Raw genomic sequence first — 22,497 nt, 5'->3', positions numbered from 1 at the left:
CTGTTAGAATTATTGAAGAAGTTTGTTGAGTTGTAGAAACATTTTCTGAAATGGCTGCATGTGTCTCTACAAACTTTGTAAATAAAAAAAAATGAAATGTTCAATGCTACTTCTTGATGAGCAGCTTGACATATTTCTAATTGGATGCAGGGCTGGACTTTGACTGGGCCTTTCTAAGAGATGCATTTGCATTGATCTAAATCATTGCAGTGTAGCTCTGGCTGAATGTATATGACATTTACTCTTCTAGAAGCTAAAATCTCAATTTATCTGCAACCTCCTCACAGAATAATCTCCCACATTTTTTGTTCGGCATGGTGTGTTTAGATTAATGTGTTATTAAATAAATATGAATTATAATTACAATTGGAAAATAATTAAAATCCTGATTATCATCTAATGAGACATACTGATGCGATCTTTGAGTTTGAGTCATCTAATCTGAATTATCCTTTACTTCATGAAAGTGATTACTTCCTATAAAATTAATTCCTCCCACCCTGACCTCTTAAAATAAATTAATAAGAAATTTATGTTATCTTTTGAACAGAAAATGTAAGTGAACACATCCACCAGAGCCAACCACCTATAAAAGTACCATATTAAGTATTTATCTTTGAAAATGGGTTAAGATTACAACTTCTTAATTTTCACAACCATATTGTGCCATTTGTTACAGATTCTCTCTCAGCTCTTTGAAAAGATACTTTAAGGCAGCGGTCCCCAACCACCGGGCCGTGGAGAGTCCGCAGCGTAACAGACCCGTGCTTTGAATGGGAAAAAATGGCCGGCAGACAAGGTATCCTGAATGATACGTTTTTTTTTTTAAAGTTATGCCAGAAGGCTCTCTTGACAAAACCCGAGTCGTCTGTGTGTGTTTTCCAGAAGAAACGAGCGTCTCACTGGCTTAGTGCCACCAAGACAAAGAAATTAACTAAGTCATGTGGACTGCACTGCTGCTGCAGCTCCTGTTCAGACCAAAGGAATATTAAAGCATTTTGAAAATGTTCTACATGTAAAATGTTATGTTACTGAGATGCCTGCAAAGCCCTGTTATTGTAATTTCTTTTGATTTATTTATTATTTTGTGAGTAACTTAATTTCATTTGAATTAAATCTGAATTTCATAACGGAATGTGCACTTTATTTTAACAGTACATCTTTATTTTTGTCCTATGTTTGAGAAAAAACTTAAGCTTATAGAGTACTTTGAAGTACTGTTTACTATTCTGTAGTTTTGTAAAGTTTTGATGGAAGTTTTGTAAAGTTTTGATGGAAGCATAACGCCTAATTTAAAATGTAGAATTTAAACCAGGATATTTTTATTCTAGTTTCTTAAAAGTGCTTGAAAAATAATGATAATAAAAAAATAACTTTTTGTATAAGCATGTGTTTTTTACATTTTTGCATAATTGCTTTTTTAAATGCCCAAATAAAATAAATAAAAAAAAAAGATAAAATATGCGATTAATTTGCGATTAATCTCGAGTTAACTGTTGATAATATGCGATTAATCGCGTTTAAAAATTTTAATAGTTTGACAGCACTAATATATATATATATATATATATATATATATATATATATATATATATATATATATATATATATATATATATATATATATATATATATATATATATATATATATATATATATATATAATTTATCGACGATCAGAGTCTGAGTGATCTTTTATTTTGAAAAATATAAAAAATTGCGGTATTCTCTCCCAATTTCATCAGTCGGTGCATCTGTGCTTCTTGACACAGGTTAATTCAGTTCAAGACTCATCCTATCTGTAACATCCTATCTTTGTGAAGCGGGATTTTCTGCGGTTACAGCGACCAAAACAAAGCTACGGAGCAGACTGGACATCAGGAGCACACTTCGTGTGTCATTTTCTCCGATTACGCCTAGATGGGACCGGCTTGTTTTATTTTTAATGCTGTTTGTATTTGATCTTATGGCAGTCGTATACTTGATCGTATTTAAACCCCTTAGTCTGACATATAGCGGTCCGTGGTGCAAAAAAGGTTGGGGACCGCTGCTTTAAGGTATTAAAGAGGTGGTGCCTACAACATATTAGCCAATACACTTTGGCTACTTGTGTGGCAATCAAACATTTTGCATATTTGCTGGCATGATATTATTTATGTAGGCTTCAAGCGTAACTTATACGCTGTTTAGCTAGCAGTCCGCCATTATGGTGAAGCAGGAAGAAATACCCCTACGCTTGTTTGCTGCTGCAGCTTTTTTGAGCTAATTGTTTACTATTTTCTGTAAATGGCTGACAAATCTAACGCAAAAAGAAACATAACCCCAAAAAAATATTTTTAAGCTAGTGTAATTAGCAAGACGGTTACCATTAGCTGTAAGGATCAAACTTTTCTGATGGTAAAAAACGAACTTTATGTGGCCATTTTCTTATCATGGAATGTTTTTATTACGAATATGCTGCATTACTTTTTATTTGTAGACCCTTACGGACAAATGGAATATAAACAATATATGGTTGAATTTATAATACAGCCTCAGGATCGCTTCAAAGGTAGAAAGTCAGAGCTTTGTTTTAGAAATTACGATTTGAAATGCTGCTATATCTTTTTTAATTTTGCTTTTGTGCTCATGGTGTCCATAAATTGAACTGGAGAATCTAAGCTTTCTAAGCATGTATAACACGTCTCTATCGTTAGAAGTTTATTTCCAAGCATAAGCTCAAAATACAGAAAATGGAGCTCCGTTGTTGTGGCAGTCTCAGCATTTATCTGTCCACCAAAACTCAACCAATTTTAGGACATTCATGCATAAGAAATATTAAATCATTAAAAGCTCCCTTTTCATTCATATTTCAATCCGTGTTTTCATCAGTATGCGAGAGGGAAGGTCATTTTCAGCAGGCAGGTATTTCTTGGCATAACACAGGCTGAGACATTTCCATTGTACAGAATCTTTTGGAAGGAGGGGGCACTGATGCATGTGAACAATTCAAAGAAAAAAAACTGCCGTAGAACATATCTTCCACCACAGAATGCTCTTTCATGCCTTCAAGCATTCAAGGCACTTTACAGAGACAATTCAATCAGATAATACAGTCACACCTGCCCACTTTACATTCTGCCAGCCAATGATATGCTTGTATCTCAGCGGTCTCTCAAAGATCTTCCGTCCCGCAACATAGAGAGTACTCACAAGTTAAAGTGACATGCTACATTAGATTGCAAGTACAATGTACATGTTATCAATATTTCAAAAGTAATTAGAATACTCTGTTATTAAGAAACGCCCCACTCCCACCATTGGTTATAAGCAGTGTAAGTCAACCTATTGTACAGTAATGTTGTTGCAATTAGAGTCACAGCAATTGTTTTAAAAAATCTGATAATTCCTTGTGATAAAGTTTTGATCTTCATTGCAGATCAGAGAGAAATAAGATTTTAAACACAAGCAAAAATAAATCCTGAGTATTTCTGAAGTACATAGTTAAAGTGGAGAGAAACTCTTTTTAGAACAAAGATAGAATAACCAAGTTTTCACTGCATGATGTACTACTTTTAAGGCTAGGCTTAAAACTTTCCTTTTTGATAAAGCTTATAGTTGGAGTGGCTCATGTTATACTGAGCTATCTCTATAGTTATGCTGCTGTAGGCTTAAGCTGCTAGCCTCGTGAGATCATCCTGATCCAAGGGTTTCACTCACAGATCAGTCTGGAGACTCTCCGTTTAAGAAAATTTGGAGCCGTTCACCAAACGAACGTCCAATCAGCGTTGGCTTTGAGGCGGGTTGAGGTGTGACGCAACGAGAAGTGCGACAGTTCAGTCTAAAGAACATGGCGGCTTCAGCCGATGAAACTAGCGTTAGCATGGCTATCGAGCAAGTTTTATCGGAATTACAGAGTATTTCTTCAGTGAAAGAAGAGCAAAACACTGCTCTGGAGGCTTTTCTCAGAGGAAAGGATGTTTTTGCTCTTCTCCCGACTGGTTTCGGCAAGAGTTTGATCTATCAATTGGCTTGTGCCTGGCTTGTGGTTGTGTTTTCGTCATCGCTCTGTTGGTACGTCATATGTTTCGTTTATCTGATTGGTTTATTTGGCCCGTCTATCACCAACATAGGCCAATCAGCTAACCAGTATTTTCGCCCCTTACCAAAATTACTTCAACGGAAGGTTTCCAGATGGATATGCGGAGCAAATCCATCTGGCGGAGTCAGGTTAGTTAAAATGTCCAAATCAGGTTGAAAGTCTTTTCTGAGGATTGCATGTGTGTTATTACAAATGTGCATTTAATAGGATAATCTAAGGATAATTATATGCTTCCAGGCCAAACCTGTTTTACACCCACAAGGGATGGAGGCCCAAATGCTTCACTCATATGTGCAGGGATTTTGATCGTCTCTTATGAGGCCATCAGGGCCTCATAACTCATAGAACAGTTATGTTGAACTAGAATATGTGGTCAGAGAAACACTTTTATATTAGACTGCCTTTAATACAGTGTCAAAATAAAAGAATGCCTTTGATGAAAGTAGTCTGAGTGGTGGGAAAAAAAACAGTGGCTGGTGATTAAAAATTTTAAACATTTCCACTCCTGGGCAAACCGTCCAGTGCTTCCACTGGAGGAGTTAGAGGCGATGTCTCGAGATAGAGAAGACTAAGCACCTTCACTGTCCCAGCGATAAAACGGAAGATGCCAACAATGACTGTGAATTTTTTCCTAATGATCTATTCTATTTTACACTAAGCTGAGCAGAAGTTCATCCAAAGAGACACAGTTACTTCAAAGACATGAGCTTACTTTTATTTCTAAGATATTTTTTTGTTATTACTTCCATGGTGTTAAGTTCAAACCATCTGCAGACTTGGAAACATATGTATTCACTTTTTTATCATTAGTTGCAGTAATAACAGTAACCTGAATCTGGATCTTATGCTAAATAATTCTGTTATTAAAATGGAAATATTTCAGATTCTTTTAGGATCCTTTCTGTAAAATCTAGGAACATGAAATGAAGATTTCTGCTGAAAGTTCTCTATAAAACTTTTGAATGTAATAGTATTCAGTATGGCGCTCTGCACTCATTGACTGACAGGCTGACAAACTGACAGAAACAACAGACAAATCAAGAAGAGTACACATCATAGATAAAAAAAAATGAGATGACAACAGAGGGAAAACATCCATAAAATTGTTCTCAAACTCTTTATTGAGGTTGTATTAGTGCAATCTATCAATGATGTACTAGAAAATCTATAACTCTACAGTGGAATCTTACCCCTGTGTGCTGTTCCCCTTTATGAAGTGCAATCTCATAGCAGGGCTGTATGCCTCCACGGAGCTCATTTTTCAAGCAGTGTGATGTGGAATGGCCATGTCACAAACATAGAGGCGTTGACTCGAGGGCGGTGGTGGGGATGGGGTGTGCTGGAATTCTTATTCCATTTATCCATCAGACTGTCATCTGACACAGTTGAATTGGCCCTGCACCGTTAAATAAGAATCTGTGGCGTCACAAAGCCAATTTGTGATTTATTATGTGCATCTGCTTGGAGGCAAAGCTTGTTTATAAGACACATTTACAGTGAAAAAAATGCAGATTTAAATTGGAGTTGCAGAAGAGTTTTATTGGCTTGTGTGCAGAGCACACTTGATTGCAATACCTGTTAAAAAAATTGTTTGATAAATCCTAAAACACTCTGCGATAGACTGGCCTTCATGCCAGAGTTAATCTACCTGTCATTCACTCAACCCTGGAACAGACATCTGCTAAGCAAATGTTACATTAGCTCTGCCTTTTTCTGCATCACCACTTTGTTTAAGTCACTAACCTATCAAAGTGAGTTAGTTTATAGCTGATCTTACATCATGAAGTGAAGAAGACTTTCTTTCTTATAACATATCAATTTTCAGAATCAGAATCAGAAATACTTTAATAATCCTAGAGGGAAATTACTTTTGTTTCACGCTCCAGTTACAGTTTTATATAATATATACACACATCAAACTATGCAATAAAAATAAAAAAAGAATAAAAAGAGATAAAATATGTACACATATAGCTCTTCTGTATATATATCTGTATGTATATCTATGCATATGTAAAAACTAAATCCAAATAAAGTGAAAATCCAAGTAAAGTGATAAATCCAAGTAAAGTGATACGTGGCGTGCAAAAATAGTGCATAAATGTCCATTATGGGGGGGGGCTGAATCACTTGAGGGACGCATTTTAGAGATTGATCACTATAATATGATGTCAAACATTAAAAAAAAAACAGTAAAAGTTCTACCCTGTCTAAAAAAAATAAAAATTTGAGAAAAGGAAAACAAAAAAGGCAATTTGATTCTACCGGTTTCTTGTTTTTCCACTTTACAAAAAAATGACTTGGGTTGAAATATAAATAAATGAATAAATTACTTGAATTATTTATTAAATCAATGCCAATAATTGGTAATAGGTCTGTTAAGTGTTAGCAGACATGTCCTTTTAACAAATTGGCACAGTTATGTTGTCTTTTAACCATTTTATGCCTTTCCTGTGTACATACTGCTTCTTCCCTTCTTTTTCTACCTTCTTTGCTTGTGTGATAGCATTTGCACACCCCTCACATCTATGGCATTATTATTGGAATGGCTATTACAGCTCATCCACATTCAAGGGGTTTTATTTTTATTCCCCGGCTCTACTGTGCAAGATGACAACTTTTTATTGATGTAGCCTTTTGTAAAATTGACTACTGCCCCCATAAGACAGTTGCACCTTAGAGCTTTCCTTTCAGTTATTTTCCTGGTAGCAATAACTCAGAAAAACTACCTTAAAAAAATATTTTAGATGTATATTTTCAATGACTGTTAAACATGACGGCGGGGTTAACAGAATTTTATTTTACCCAGACCAGAGAAATGGCTTTAGGTTATAGCAGGCCTCGCCAAGCTTGCATCATCAAGAAGAGACACCCAATAATAGTTAAAAGAAGTTTTTTATAGGTCACATCCTGCCACATCTTAACATCATAAACATATTGTTTGTTAACAATGATGCATAACAAGCTCCAAAAATATCAAGGTGATACACAGTGATCTTAAATTAAAGTCAATGCAATTGCACACCAAAAGAGTTTTATCTGAGAGGAATTATAATCTCTTTCTTTATGCTCCCATTTAAACTCAGAACCTTTGTCATAATCTAAAAAATGCTGTGTGATTCTGTTTACCCAAATGCTGGGTTATGAAAGTCTTAACTCGTTATAAGTGACATTTAGGGTCCTGACCTGGGTCACAAATAGGCGGAAGTACTGTTAAAAGCTACCGTCATCCACATGTACCCCCTGGAGGAGGTAGTGTTTTCCACAAACTGTTTCCGTCTCTGAGAATCTGGTGAATGGAGCATCCCTGGGTTCACCAGACAAAAAGGCACTTGTGAACCCAACTTGGAATGAGCAAACAGGTGTTATGTTCAGATGATATTAACACGTGAGGGTCGCTTGAGTTTCAAAATAAGACAAGTGAAAATATTAGCCAGGAGTGCTCCAATTGAAATTTCTAGCTTTGCACAGAGATGGGAAGTAACGAAGTACTAATACTTTGTTACTGTACTCAAGTAGATTTTTCTGATATTTTTACTTTACTTTAGTACTTATGGCGACTTTTTACTTCTACTCCTTACATTTTTACACAAATATCTGTACTTTCTACTCCTTACATTTTAAAAAATTGGCTCGTTACTTTAGTTTTGAATCATTTCAATGGAGTTACCGTTATTATTTTTCACGTCATCAATACCAAATTCAATCTAATTGGATGGGAATCTACGTTGCATTTGACGCACCACTACAAGATGAATCGACAGATTCGGCGGTATTCATTGGCGGCAAATCATTGCAGCTTGGTGGCGGTGGCGTTAGCATAGTAGCATGGACGACGAGATGATTGAAAATGAACACAACGGAGATCTAGTCCTATTGGCAGACATCCATTTAAAATGTAGGCAACGGCATGAAAAAAGTGGTTTCTACTTTTACTTTTATACTTTAAGTAAATTTACAAGCCTGTACTTTGTTACTTTTACTCAAGTAAAGAAGTTAAATCAGTACTTCCACTTTTACCAGAGTATTTTTTAACACAAGTATCTGTACTTTTACTCAAGAACGGAAAGTGAGTACTTTTGCCATCTCTGGCTTTGCACCATCATTAACTGCTTGTTGACAGAAAGCATCAAAAATGTGTAAATTATGAAATGTCAAAGATAGCTATACTTTGTGTAATTAGTTCATTAGTAGTATAAGGATTTAAATGTACAGCTGGACGGAAGACACCTATTTATATATTTCAAATTTGATTTTGTTGGCAAAATTAACTGCAAGGCAGCAGCCAGTATGATCTCTGTCTATTTTTCTAAGTTTTCCCAAAAGATCCTAACTTGACTGTGGATAATCCTTTCCAGGCTTCAGCTTCATATGAATGAGAGGATCCACAGAGAGAAATCCACTTTATCAGTCACTACCTGCAGAGTGAGAGAATAAGTATATTAGCAAAAGTTAATCCTTTAAACAGGTTGAAGAAACAGACGGGTGGAGTCTGTCAGTAAGTAAATCAGGCTTATTTTAGTGTTTGAAAAGCAAAAGTACAACTGAGTGATGATAAACTAATACGTTTTACACTTTTACCTGCTGTGCAAAACAGTTAAAGCTTTAACAAATCTCTCCTCAGAGAAAATTCCCTTCCTCTCCTGACTCATCCCTTCTTCCATGTCATGTACATCGCTCCAAATCCAAAGTCCCATTGTGTGCCCTCTAAACCCTGGCTCTTCTTATCAGGAATGTGCTGTCTTTGAGGCCGCCATACAAGAAAAAGAGAGCTTTCTTGAGAAATACTGTCTGTTTATAAGGATTCTTGTGTGAGGAGCTTTAAGTTGATTTGCAGGAATTTAGGAAAACTATGAGGGCTTGAGGTGAATTGTGGATTGTCAGATATCACTTCTAAGGGCTTCTCCCTGGGGAATGCTCCAGTCACAGTCAACAATAGGGGAGATGAATAAACCTCTAATAATCCCCACTATAATTGCATTGCCATGTATGATAATTCAATCATTGAAAAACACGACTGTTGTAAATTGACTCCTTCATACATATGCTTTAGCTTAATTCACTTGGTTCCTCCCCACCTGATACCAGGTCCTGTCTTTGAGGCTCTGACATGCTTCTCACTCAACCCACCCCCGTCGTCAATCAGTTCTTTCCCTCACAGCTCTAAGGAGCTCTTAGAAATCTCAGAGGATGAACAGCTGATGGATTAGTCAGTCTGTTTCATCTTTCCCTGCTTTACATTTTCTCTGGGCTCATTACTGTGGCTGAGGATCCCCGCTCCTGGTTAACACTACAACTTTTTTTGCCTCATATGCTTCACGCGGCACCTCTGTGTCAACAAGCTCAACAGCTAAACACTTCAAACAATGCAAGTTTAATGAGCAACAAAGCAACAGTGTACCTGAGGGTATGGCATTCTTCTCTGTTCCCTTCGTCTCAACTGGCACGCTAATGCTGTTTGTCTGAGAGTTGATCCTCCAATCAAGCCTCTGTAATGTCACATTGGAAGCCTTAGCATATTTTGCTTGAGCGATTATTTCTGAATCTATTGGCATGGAGCCTGCAGAGATTTCAAAGGCACGCCACACCGCCAGGATATTGGGCAAAGAAACAGCAAAAAGCTCCCTTGTTAATTTAATTACCAGTTGTTGTTCAGCCACTTCTTTCACAGAGGAAGTGTCGCACAAATGCACAGAGGATTTTGCAGCAAACATGAAACAGTGTTTAATTACAATTACATTAACTCTATAATTGTATAGTAATTATGCTGTGCTGAGAAACTTTTTGAACCTCCGGCCATTTCTCTTTAAGCTGTGACCGAATTTTCTGGCTCCACTTGTCAGGCAGGCATTATTCTCAAAATTAAGTGGAGATGTCAGACAAATTATATAGCGACCACCCATAACAGGCCCTACTTGCCAAATATTCTGAAGCTTCTTTTTTTCTGCCAAAATTGCTCAAACCACTCGGTACATAGTCAATAAACAAGATGAGTACTGTCACATTATTTAGAGGGACTTCCCCCCCATATGCCTGAGGTCAAAGAGGAGAGAACATCCCAGGTTTATAATGTTCAAGATGCAAGGTACTTAATTCATATTCAACCTGTATTCAGTCCACTTTGATCTGCAATTGAAGCTGGCGGTAGGGGTGCAAATACAAGCGCAAAGTTAACTCAAGCAGGGCCCATAAAAAACTGAGGTCAAGAGTCAGAGCCTCTAGGCAGGTTTGGTATCGTCTTCCCCGAGAGATCTTTTTTATTCCATTATTTAAATCTAGCCATTTTCAGGGTCTTAAGGAGCAAAAACATCACTGTGACTTTAGAAAAGGCTCGGCTGTGAATTTCTCTTTTCCTATCACCCCTGCCAGACATTTCAGACATTATAAACCTGATTTTAACGTCATCCTTCTTTTGAAGCTTCTGTCTAAAACTAACCTGACTCCACCAGATGGATTTGCTCCGCATATCCATCTGGAAACCTTCCGTTGAAGTAATTTTGGGAAAGGGCGAATAGACTGGTTAGCTGATTGGCCTATGTTGGTGATAGACGGGCCAAATAAACCAATCAGATCAACGAAGCATATGACGTAACACAGCGACGACAAAGAGGAGCCAATTGATAGATCAAACTCTTGCCGAAACCAGTTGGGAGAAGAGCAAAAACATCTTTTCCTCTGAGAAAAGCCTCCAGAGCAGTGTTTTGCTCTTCTTTCAGTGAAGAAATACTCTGTAATTCCGATAAAACTTGCTCGATAGCCACGCTAACGCTAGTTTCATCGGCTGAAGCCGCCATGTTCTTTAGACTGAACTGTCGCGCTTCTCGTTGCGTCACACCTCAACCCGCCTCAAAGCCAACGCTGATTGGACGTTCGTTTGGTGAACGGCTCCAAATTTTCTTCAACTGAGACTCTCCAGACTGATTGGCGAGTGAAATATTGAAAGCTCGCGAGATCAGGATGGTCTCACGGGGCTATGTCTACAACTGCTTAAAAATCTGACATAAAAGACATTCCAGTACAATTTAAATGGGTTACTTCATATTTACAGTATTAGCCATTGAAAATTTCCCCACTTTCCTTAATGGGTCCTTGGCTGGTCCTATGCAATTCCTTTTTAAACATAAATTTTTGTACTAAAATATTCTTTCTGTCGTGAATTTTGGACATTAAATCTAAAGAGAAGCACAATCTCCTGGTCAGACCCTTTAAATCAGCGAAAGGATGGAGAGTAAAAAATTGTTGGGTTTATGGAGGGGATTTTGCTGGGAGTTGCAGGGGAGTGGATTGCCATTCGGCTGGCGTTTGACTGGGAAGGGCCAATTTGAATGGCTGCTACTGTACTTCAGTTTTTAAAATAGACACCCAGACCTTACCACACTATTATGTTGATTATGTTGCCTTATTTAACATTTCTATTATAATCTTCCACAATGCTTCAATTTTCATGAGTTAAACATAAAAAAAAGAAGAAAAAAAAATGAAAAAGCTCTGCAAACATTTTTAGTCAAACATGACGGGAAAAATTATTTTACACTCTTCCTGTTAGGCCTTTAGTTAATGACAGTGATTGCGAGCTTGTTGATAATTTAACAATTACTTGTCAAAGCAAAACACCTGCTAGACAGAGCAAGATTTGGGTTTTCTTTTGCTGATACCTCAGAAGCGGTTTTCCATTTTTAGATGTTTTGGTAAGAGGCTAGACTCTTTCAGACTTACAGTTATGTCAAAAAACCATCTGTTTTTGTAGAACTGTCTACTTTGTTTCTGAAAATCCCTCCCTGTACTTCTTAAGTTTTAGTGAAATCCTGTGTTACCAGAACAGGTAGAACAGTGGTAAGACTGTATCTGTTCTCCCTTATGGTAATTGAATAAAGAACATCAATTTCAATTCATTCCTATGACTTAGATTTTATATTTCCAATGACACAAATTAGATGTTAACCCCTGAGGTGGAGATGTTCATGTACTTTGAATATACAGGCCTTTTCACCTTAATACATATAAAAATGTTTAGAATACCAAAGAAATGCATTCAATTGGACATTAGTAACCATGGTGATGTGTAAAATCCCTGACATACTGGAAGGGACAAGTGTCGATGAATCTCTGAGCAGATTTGAGGCAGAGGTGTGTGCAAAACAACATTTTTACTGATCACTACACTGCTCGGTGAGAGTACTCGTACCGAACTGTTTTAGGTGTGACACTGACCTGACAAAGTTCCCCAGGCAATAGTTGGGACTGAAATACTGTTCAGAGCAACCAACTGCATGATCCCGCAGTGTTTCTGCAACTGTCTCCTTCTCACAGATAAGTGTGTGGTGGTAGAAGAAACTGCTCATCTTACCCATCTTTTCTCTTTTTTGTAAAGGTATAACTCAAGGCAAACTCATCAGATGATGCCATGGCAGTAAAGGAAATTAAGGCATTAGTAATGAGAAATACAGAAATTTATATCTGGGGACCTTAACTGTAAAGAATGTTGTTTATGCAAATATGTAACTTGTTTCTGCCTTGCAGGTGACTACAAGAATTTTCATATCTACTGACAAGGTAGAGTCTGTCCTGTAATCATTTAATCTGGCTTGTCAGCCTGAATCACACAAGGTGCAAGTCAAACTGGTAATACTTAAAGTCGTAGGGAAGCATCTGTTCCAACGATTGCATTTCCGAATTCTCCCGAGTGGTGGCCGAATTTACACGAGTGAAAGAAGTGAATGTGATTGGTCGATTATCAAGGGGGCGGGAGGTTCGCAAGCAAGTTTGGTTGTGGTCTGTCTGTAGGAAGCATCTTGCTGACCAGTTAGCAACTTAGGGCTAGTAGGTTCCCAAAGCTTGCCATCTCTATGTCCGGTGAATTAATGAATTTATTATCTCAAAGTCAGTTCTAATTAAGTTTTATACACAGTTATCAAGAGTAACCTTATGGGTACAGAAGCAATGGTCCAATTGTGAGAGCCAATCTGTTGGGCTATTATCCAGTACCTGGACATCAATTGTCAGAACTGTAATGGCAAAAATGACATAATAATAAACAAAAGGAAACACCAAGGTTGTCAAATATTTTAACTCTATTACAGACTTACAATGTGAGCATTTTCAAAGTGTATTTTTAAATCAGAATCCATAATTAATATATATTTACAAAGAAAAACATTTGATATTTTCAGTTATTAGTTAACACTACTGATTTTATTGTGTTAATAGCAGTACAGTAAGTCCCATATCACAGTGCACAGCCATAACCTTGATAAAATGCTAATTGCAGCATCACAATGTATGGATTCTTTTCTCCAGAAGGGGCAGGAAATCTGGGCAAACTTGAGAGCAATGTCAGATGAGCATAATGTAGGGTAGGACCTGGAAAAAAACTGCAGAACCTGTTTAGGAGGTTCACCTTCCAGCACCACATGCACACTTACTCCAAACATACAGCCAGTGGTACAATAAACTGGTTTACTTCAAAGAATATTCATGTATTGGAATGACTCAACTTCAGACCTAAGTCCAGCTGAGAATCTGTGGGGTAAGAGTTGAAAATCAATGTTCACAGATGCTCTCCACCCCATGAGACTGAGCTTGAGCTGTTTTGCAAAGAAGAATGGAGGGGGGGGGGGGGGGGGGGGGGGGGGGGGGGTCTGTCTTTTGATGTGCAGAGCTGGTACAGACATACCCCAAAGAATTCCAACTGCAAATGCAAAGAAAGGTGTTTCTACAAAGTATTGACCAAGGAGTCTGTATACAAACACACCCTACTTTTCTCATTTCTATACCCCAGGATTTTAGATTCTCAACTTTAATTTCACCATTTCTATAATTGCATTTTTCAGGAATAGAATAGAATCGAATAGAATACCAGCATTGTACCTTTGTGGGGGAATCATTGGTGTGCCTTGCTTGTTTAAATTTTTAGTCTTTTAAGTTAGGTTTAGTTTAGGTTTTAGATTAAATCAGCTGGCTCTAAAACTGCCAACTGTAATCCTTTTTGATTTGTTGATCATTATTTAAGTCAGTACATTATCCTCCTCTTTCTCTTTGGTAACCTAGTTTGTTTCTTTTTTCTTTAGTTTTTTAACCAAACCCTGGCATGTTCAGTTTTGACTATATGTGTATAAGAGCTAAGCCTATATAAACACACAAACACACATTTTTCTCTGTAAGCATATTTCTAGGTGATAATCACATGACATTTTCACCAGTTATCTGTAATAATCCATGGAAAGCCAAGACACCAGCTAAAACCTTGAATTACTGTGTAGAGGTTTGGGGAAACACTTATCAACACTCACTACAGCCACTAGTCATAATGCAAAAAAGAGCAATAAGAATCATTCACAACACCGGACTTCGGGATCATACAAACGCATTATTTCTAAAAATCTAAATTGCTAAAATACCAGGATTTAATAGAATACCAAATTGCAGTATTCATGTTCAAAGTAAGACATAGCCTATTGCCTGGGAATATACAAAAGATGTTCTCTGAAAGGAAGGGAGGGTACGATTTAAGGGGAAGGGGAAATTTTAAGACTAATAGATGTAGAACAACAAGAAAAAGATTATGTTTATCAATTTGCTGAGTTAAATCGTGGAACAAACTAAATGAGAACCTAAAGCAATGCCCAAACATATTCCTTTTCAAGAAAATGTACAAAGAAATTATTTTCAAAAGGTATGGAGAAGCATTGTAGAAAGTTTTGTTTGTGTTTTTTGTTTTGTTAATTTGTATATATGTATGAAGGTATATGTGTATACATATTTATGTATGTATATGTGTAGGTAGGTATGTATTTATATGGATATATATAGCAACATAATTATAAATATTGTAAATTAAAGAAATACAAGAATTAAAGGGGTAGGAGTGCATAAGTTTTACTTCTTTCTACTCCTTTTCGCACATGTAATAGAGGTATATTTATTTAGGAAAGAAGGGTACCTTGTTTGTTGTTTTTCTCTCCAATGTTTTTAAACATTGTTTTATTTGTTTTTCTCTTGCATGTTCGAAATAAAGAATAATAAAAAAAAAACCCTCTCAGTAATTAGAAAGCAATCCTGCCGCTTGTCAGTGCAAAGTAATATCAGCTGGGTCAGTCCCAAATGATGGCCTTTAAAAAGCTGTCTCTGGTATTGCACAAGAAACACCTCATGATGGGTAAATGTAAAGATCTTTCTCAAGACCTTCGCAACCTTAAAGATTGCATTGGTTACAGAATTCTAGTGAACATTACCAGTCATCCATGTCATAGTCATTCCAAAAAATGTTAAAAAACAAACCACTGGACTTTTTTTCCCCCAAGTTTGAAGACATTTCGCTTCCCATCCGGGAAGCTTTCTCAATTCAAAATTTCTGGGTTAGCATTGAGTTCCAGGCTTTATAAATAGCCAAACAAAAAGCCTTGTCATGGCTTGGAAAACATGCAAATTGAATTCTTAACCTCTGAATGTTTCATTTCACTGTTGGGGCCAGAATCTAGAAGTTAAAAGAACATAATTTCACCATAAACCTACCATGACCAAGTGCTTCTCGCAAGTGAAAACAATTATCAGAAAAGTTTTCCAGGAGCCAAAGACCACTTGTGGATAGCTTCAGAGAGAAATTGAATTAGCAGGTACATTTCTTTCAAAGAAAACAAAGTAATGTACTCATTTAGCCTCGTGAGACCATCCTGATCTCGCGAGCTTTCAAGGTTTCACTCGCTAATCAGTCTGGAGACTCTCTGTTAAAGAAAATTTGGAGCCGTTCACCAAACGAACGTCCAATCAGCGTTGGCTTTGAGGCGGGTTGAGGTGTGACGCAAAGAGAGGCGTGACAGTTCAGTCTACAGAACATGGCGGCTTCAGCCGATGAAACTAGCGTTAGCGTGGCTATTGAGCAGGTTTTATCGGAATTACAGAGTATTTCTTCACTAAAAGAAGAGCAAAACACTGCTCTGGAGGCTTTTCTCAGAGGAAAAGATGTTTTTGCTCTTCTGGTTTCGGCAAGAGTTTGATCTATCAATTGGATCCTCTTCGTCGTCGCTCTGTTAGTACGTCATATGCTTCGTTGATCTGATTGGTTTATTTGGCCCATCTATCACCAACATAGGCCAATCAGCTAACCAGTATTTTCGCCCCTTCCCAAAATTACTTCAACGGAAGGTTTCCAGATGGATATGCGGAGCAAATCCATCTGGTGGAGTCAGGTTAATGAATATGCTCACAACAGGCAAATATCATCTGCTACTATTTATTGCTACCAACGACCTCTTCAACTGTGAGTTCTATTTGCCCACCTTCTTCTCCTACGATCGATCCTACACGGTACCAGCCCCAGTCCTCCTGATCTCCTCCCGACTACTTTGTTCAAACTAGTAAATAGGCGTCTTTCTTCTTAATGACTGCCTGTTTCTGCATGGGTCAGAAGGATTTTGCCAATCATTTTAAAAAACAGTAGTCAAATAACAATAAAAGGCTAAAATAAAAATGATAATAACAATTTTGTCCAACAAAACAAATACAAAATATGCAATTTCCATTAAATACAAGATTATATAACATGAACAGACATAAAAACTTTCTTCAGTGGATGAAGGTGGAGCTCTATCAATCGAAATGAGTCTGGTCTGCAAAAAAAAAAGACCTCTGATTGTCAGGGGAACATGATTTCACTCTTGTGCAGTTACAGTACAGGAGGAAAACCAAGAATACTCTTTCCCCAGTGGCACACATCAGCTCATTTTCGGGGGGTGCGGTGTCAGAGAACTTGCATCCATGAAAGGCGCTGCCCTTACAGTTTGGAAAAAACAAAAGAAAATGTGAGTTAAAGTGCATGAAAAGGCAGGAGGAGACCAGTTTTTCTATGCATGATGTTTTAAACCTTACATTTTCTCATGCTTTGTCCCCAACATCCGAGCTGTGTACGTTCCAATTTTTTAAAAGTTGAAAAAGCAGTGATTCATCCGGTATGACTAACTAAATCTCTTTTTTTTTTTTTTTTTTTTTTTTAGCCTTTTACTGTTTTTGTAGAAAATGTATGTTGTTATCCAGCTCTACTTACGGTACAAAGAAACATAAAAAGGTTTGATTTGTTCTTCGGTGCTGCACTATTGCATCAGCATTTTGACAGGGGTTTCAAGGGGTGTCTAGAGTGAAATGATAGAAAGTCAGATATATAAGATCCAGTGTGCTCCACACCAAGACTTCCTGGCTGAACTGCACTTTCTCAGCTTGCCTCTTAGATTCTTTTTTTTTTCTTGCAGTCCCCTGTGGATACTTATCCATGGGTGGGCTGGGTAGACTTACTGCCAAACGCTCTGGAAGTCTGCACACTTGAAGTCACCCAGCAAGCCTCATACCAAGCTTATCAATTGCATAAATTATTTTAAGCAGCTAAGAATTAACACACAAATACAAATATGTGTTACACCTCTAGGTTCTAGATAAGATATCCTTATAATTCTGGTTAATATTTAATTGAAATGATATTAGTGTTGTTTCAAACCGAGTGACTTCCCAAATTTTTGTATGGCTTGAATTTTACCTCTGTCATTTTATGTGAGGTCTTATGTGACATTACAGAGTATAAGCGGGGGAAAAAATACATGTATAAGAATACAAAATACAAAAAACAGCCTCACACATATAGTGAACACTGCTGCAAAATAATATCCAGAGTTTCAAATGTTTTTCTCTGTCAAGTTTTCCTTCAATGTGCATTTAGCTCCCTTCATTTTTCATCATATCTGTTCAACTTTACTGTCTGATCTAAGGAAAGTGTACCTTCAGTTTAATGCTCCCAAAATCAGCTCTGGTAAAGAATCTGTTTTCTGGTAATGGGCTAAAAGGTTCTGTAGGATATTTATTTAAGTCTTTTTTTTTTAGACAATTACAAAAAAGAAGAAAAAAAACAGAACACTAAGGAACAAAATAATCATTATTGCCTCACTGGTAGGTTCTTAACATTTTTTCCATCAGACCTCTTGGGCCTTTACAGGTTAACTCATACTGACAAATTGACTTTTAAATGCCAATTGTTACGCAGTATTGGGATCCTCAGGCTTGCCCACCAGAGGGCGCAGAGGATCCTCCTCTGTTTTATGTTGTTTTTCTGTTAGGACTGGGGTTACTGTTGGGATCTGGAGAGTTACCATCTGTCTCCAGCAGAGTGCGCTGTGGGTCTCCTGGGCTGGAGCCCTCCAGCACACCTGAAGCTCGTCAGCCCATCAGGAGACCTTTCCTACTTAAGCAGCGACCAGACCTGTCTTCAACGCCGCAGTGTTGACTAAGTTTGGTTAGCGAACCTGAGCCTCTGTTATTTGAAATAATCTTAGTAGTTCTCAAGAGAGAAACCAGATTCTAACCTGCTTCTGTCTTCTTGCTCACAGGAAACCTGATCGAAGTCTGAAGCTCTGGATGAGCTTTGTCTGGAAACCTGCCTGCCTGCCCAAGGAAGCCAAACCTGAAGGTTTTAGTCTGGATTCCTCCTTCAGCTTTCAGGGGATAGCTAGGAACCAAACTCACGTTTGAGGCTCACTAGCCAGAAGCTAGACGCTGCTGCTGCTAACTTCAAGCCTCAGACCTCAGCCTGCCGTTTGCCTCCAAACCCACCTGGTTCCCTCCTTCGGCCTGCTAACCTCAAGCCTCAAGCCCCTAGTCAGTCACCAGCCTCAGAATCCTCCTTGGACTATCTCCTCTGCTGCTCTCCTCAGCTCCAGGCAGGAACCCAGCTTAGACCAGCCCTGGACCTGATGACATTCTGATCAGCTTATTCTAATAAACCTTTGAACTTTTTCCCTGCCTCCTCCGTGTGTGTTCTGCATATGGGCTAGTAACACAACCCATCATGACACGCAGGGTTTTATTTAGGTTTTTCATCATTAGGGTACCGTATTTTCACAACCATAAGGCGCACCGGACTATAGGGCGCAGGTTTTATATACCACTACATTTCCTCTACTACGTTTAAATACCTCTACTGTGTATTTAAAAATAGAGCGGGAGCAAAACTGAGTATGTTTGTGATTTATTCATGTATTTATTACAAAGTATTAATCAAACCTGGGAGCTGGCCGTGAGACAGACACAGAGCGCTGTGATCACTCCTCTGAAACAGTTTATTGACGCATAAATTAACTTAAAATGCAGAAATATGCCCGCAGAATATGTTCGCTTTTATTATTCTGGTGCCTGCAGTTTAGATTATTTAGATGAAAAACCACCTACCAGCCGCCGCGGTGAACGGCGAGGAGGCGACCCGGCCAGAGGCTGCTGTTGAATCGGCTTCCTACTGACAGTGCACCGCTGGGATTGTAATCTGGATGAACTGACTGCAGTGATTAAGTTTTTAGGTGGATTTTCCCACTTAAAAACATATTAAAACTACTTTATTCCCACTGATCACAGCAAATATAGCTGCAAGGCAGAGAAAGGATCGTGAAGCTCCGCCCAACGCGCGTCAGACACACTTTTGCACCGCGCAGCCAGAGCAGCAAAGCTGCTTCAGCCGCGCGTCAGAACTAACTGGTACAAGCAGCAAAAATTATGCAGCAGACGCGTGAACGTAGCATTACTTTGAACGGCTGGTTCCCACCGATGTCGAGCAGTTGAAGTTCCTTTGTCAGACCTCCCGGAATAACAGCAAGCACAGCGTTCGTTTGTTTCACCTTGTTTTTCGCATCGGCTGTGAGATTGGCATGCATGGAGTCACAGATTAACAGCGATGGTGATGCATGGAAAAAAACCACCTGGTCTCCTTACATTCACCTCCCTCAGCCACTCTTTCATCATCTCCTCAATGAGATGAGGAGTTAAAGCATGAAGCACATACCTTTTCTTTTATACACAATCCACGCCCACACTTCCCCCTTTAACGTTCTCATGGTGGTCTCAACAACGTCCACAGTAACAACACACATACGGCGCTCCGCTCTATAGGGCGAGCCGCACATTTTAAGGGAAAAAAAAGACGTTTAAATGCGCCTTATAGTCGTGAAAATACGGTACTAAATACCAATTGATACCCCCTTTTTTTGTTAGAAATATATAAACCATGCACCTTTTTTCTTTCAGTTTACAGTTTCACTCTGCTTTGTTTTGGTTTGTGAATTTTAATTGAAATCATGAAAATAATGTTTTGCTGTATTTATTTTCTGTTATAAAAAATTAGCAAAGTTTTCCTCATTTTTAGGGAAATCATAAGATAACCAAAATATTGTACTCTGGTTTGCTTCGGTTAACTTAACTGGAAGTAAATAATAGTTTCAGTGTTTTCCAAGCAAGAGTTTGTAATAGTTATTTTTAACTGTGTGTTACCTTTACTGTTAACTTTACTTCAAAAGCATTTAGTGGAAGCAAATTAAATGCATGTTTAAAAATTTCAACTTCTTCTCCCTCTCCTCACACCCACAAACAAACTATCACCGGCCTTTAGCAGCACTGCAGGCAGAGAACAGCTCTCCAGTTTGTGATCAAAGCTGGATATTGGAGCCCGGATAAGGGGGAAGGTTCCATCTCTTCTTTTGCTGCGACAGAATGCTTCTGCTTTGAGTCTCATGGCTGCACCTCGATTGCTCTAGGTACCCTGCAGTCTTGTCATCTTCCTTAACTTCTCTGTTATTTATCTGTGTCAAACTGGTGCTTCTCACTTCTACAATCTCAGTAAATTCTTATTACCAGCATTGCCTCCTCTGTGGGGTTGAATAAGTAGATTGTGCAGCGTTCATTCTCTTCCAATAGATATGGGTAGTGGTGGGGCTTGAATTACTCCTTGTGGTGTTATTTTTGCAGTCTTTTTTGTGGAACTCCAAAGGTTCAGGTTCTCTCTATTGTAATTGCCTTTGGGCTGAAAAAGGGGTCATGACTATAGGAGCTAGCAGCAAGCTGTGCACATGCCTGCTAGTAGAGCTCAATATTTCAGGCTCTGAGCAGACATTTTCTCCTCCCCTGCGGTCTTAGAGGGACTGTGACATATTCAGGTAACACTGCCATGGCACCTTTATTACTTGTGAGGTACACACGGCCACACACTTCGCTCTTTTCCCACACAGGAAAATAAACATCCATAGACTCTTCACAAAAGCACACGGCCATCTTCAAGGTTTTCTATCAGGTATCGATTGAGCCTTGGCAGAAGGCTATGGAGCTTTTGTTTATTTGCGTTTCAAATAGTTTCAAAATAAAAGCTGACATTTAAGTAAGTGTAAGCTTTTGTTAAAAATCTTACTTTAACACCTTAAGCCTCTTTTTTAGACATTTTTCCAAACTGGTTCTCTGTCATTTTTTTCCTGTGGGCAGAAACAAACTGAAAGAGTGATGACAGTCTTTCCAGGGTTGTGTTGATTTAAACACATAATATTCTTGGTGAGCTTTGAAAGAAGATATATTTGCTTTTTATCTGTGGGTGTGTGTGTGCCTGTCTAGCCCTCAAAGTTAGGTCCATTTTTCCAATTTCACCATCAGATTGAGGACCAGTTGTTGCAAAGTGAGGACATTTTGCTGGTCCTTGCTAATGGTTAGGTTTAGGGCTAAGGTGTTAATTGGGTTAGGGTGAGGTATGCATTCGTTGGTTAGATTTAGGGTTAGTTTTAGGGTTAGGGCATAGAAAGGGTTGAAAATTAATAAAAAGTCAATGGAAGTCAATGGGAGTCAACACATTGGCCTTGCTATGTATAGCAGAATATTTGTGTGTGTGTGTTTGTGTTTTTGGGGTGAGGACGAGGTTCAAGACATTCCCTTCAATGGTTGTAGAAATCAGTGTTTTTGTGCTTTATTTAAAATATGAAATCTCTGTAGGTTTGGTTCCTAATGACGAATAACATGATTTGTAAAACTGAACCTTGTCTGTAAACTCTAATCCAAGTGTTGTTTAACATTTGCCCACCCTTTAAACTGAACTACTACAAGAAATTACATCATGACCGGACTTTGATCTTTCCATTATTCTTCTGTTAAAGTTTCAAAAACAATCCACTGGACTTTTGTTTCCAAGGTTTGAAGACGTTTCGCTTCTCATCCAGGAAGCTTTCTCAATTCAAAATGTCTGAGTTTGAGGCTTTATATAGAAGGCCTTGTATTGCTTGGAGACATGCAAATTGAAACTGATGAGCGTGTCGTTTGGTTCCATTGTTAGCCCGTAATATCTGAAACCTGTCTATGATTGTGAAAGGTCAGTCGTTAAAGGGGGGATTGTTCGTCTGGCTGAAGAGAGGAGGTACTTTGTTCCTCTGTGATGGGATGGAGGTTTTGGTGATACCTGGAAGGAAACCTTCTGTCTTCAAACCTTGGGAACAAAAGTCCAGTGGATTGTTTTTAAAGTTTTACGGAATGACTATGACCTGGAGGACTGAGAATATTCACAAGCATATTTCCATTATTCTATTTTCCATATTTCTATCCGGTTCCATTCAAATTAACTGACCAGCGATTATTCTGACTTT

This window comes from Cyprinodon tularosa, unplaced genomic scaffold (genome assembly GCF_016077235.1).
Source record: "Cyprinodon tularosa strain WSP-4 unplaced genomic scaffold, ASM1607723v1 ctg67, whole genome shotgun sequence".
In the NCBI taxonomy this organism is placed as follows: domain Eukaryota; kingdom Metazoa; phylum Chordata; class Actinopteri; order Cyprinodontiformes; family Cyprinodontidae; genus Cyprinodon; species Cyprinodon tularosa.
The sequence above is the reverse complement of the archived record's forward strand: the minus strand, read 5'-3'. Positions refer to the sequence as shown.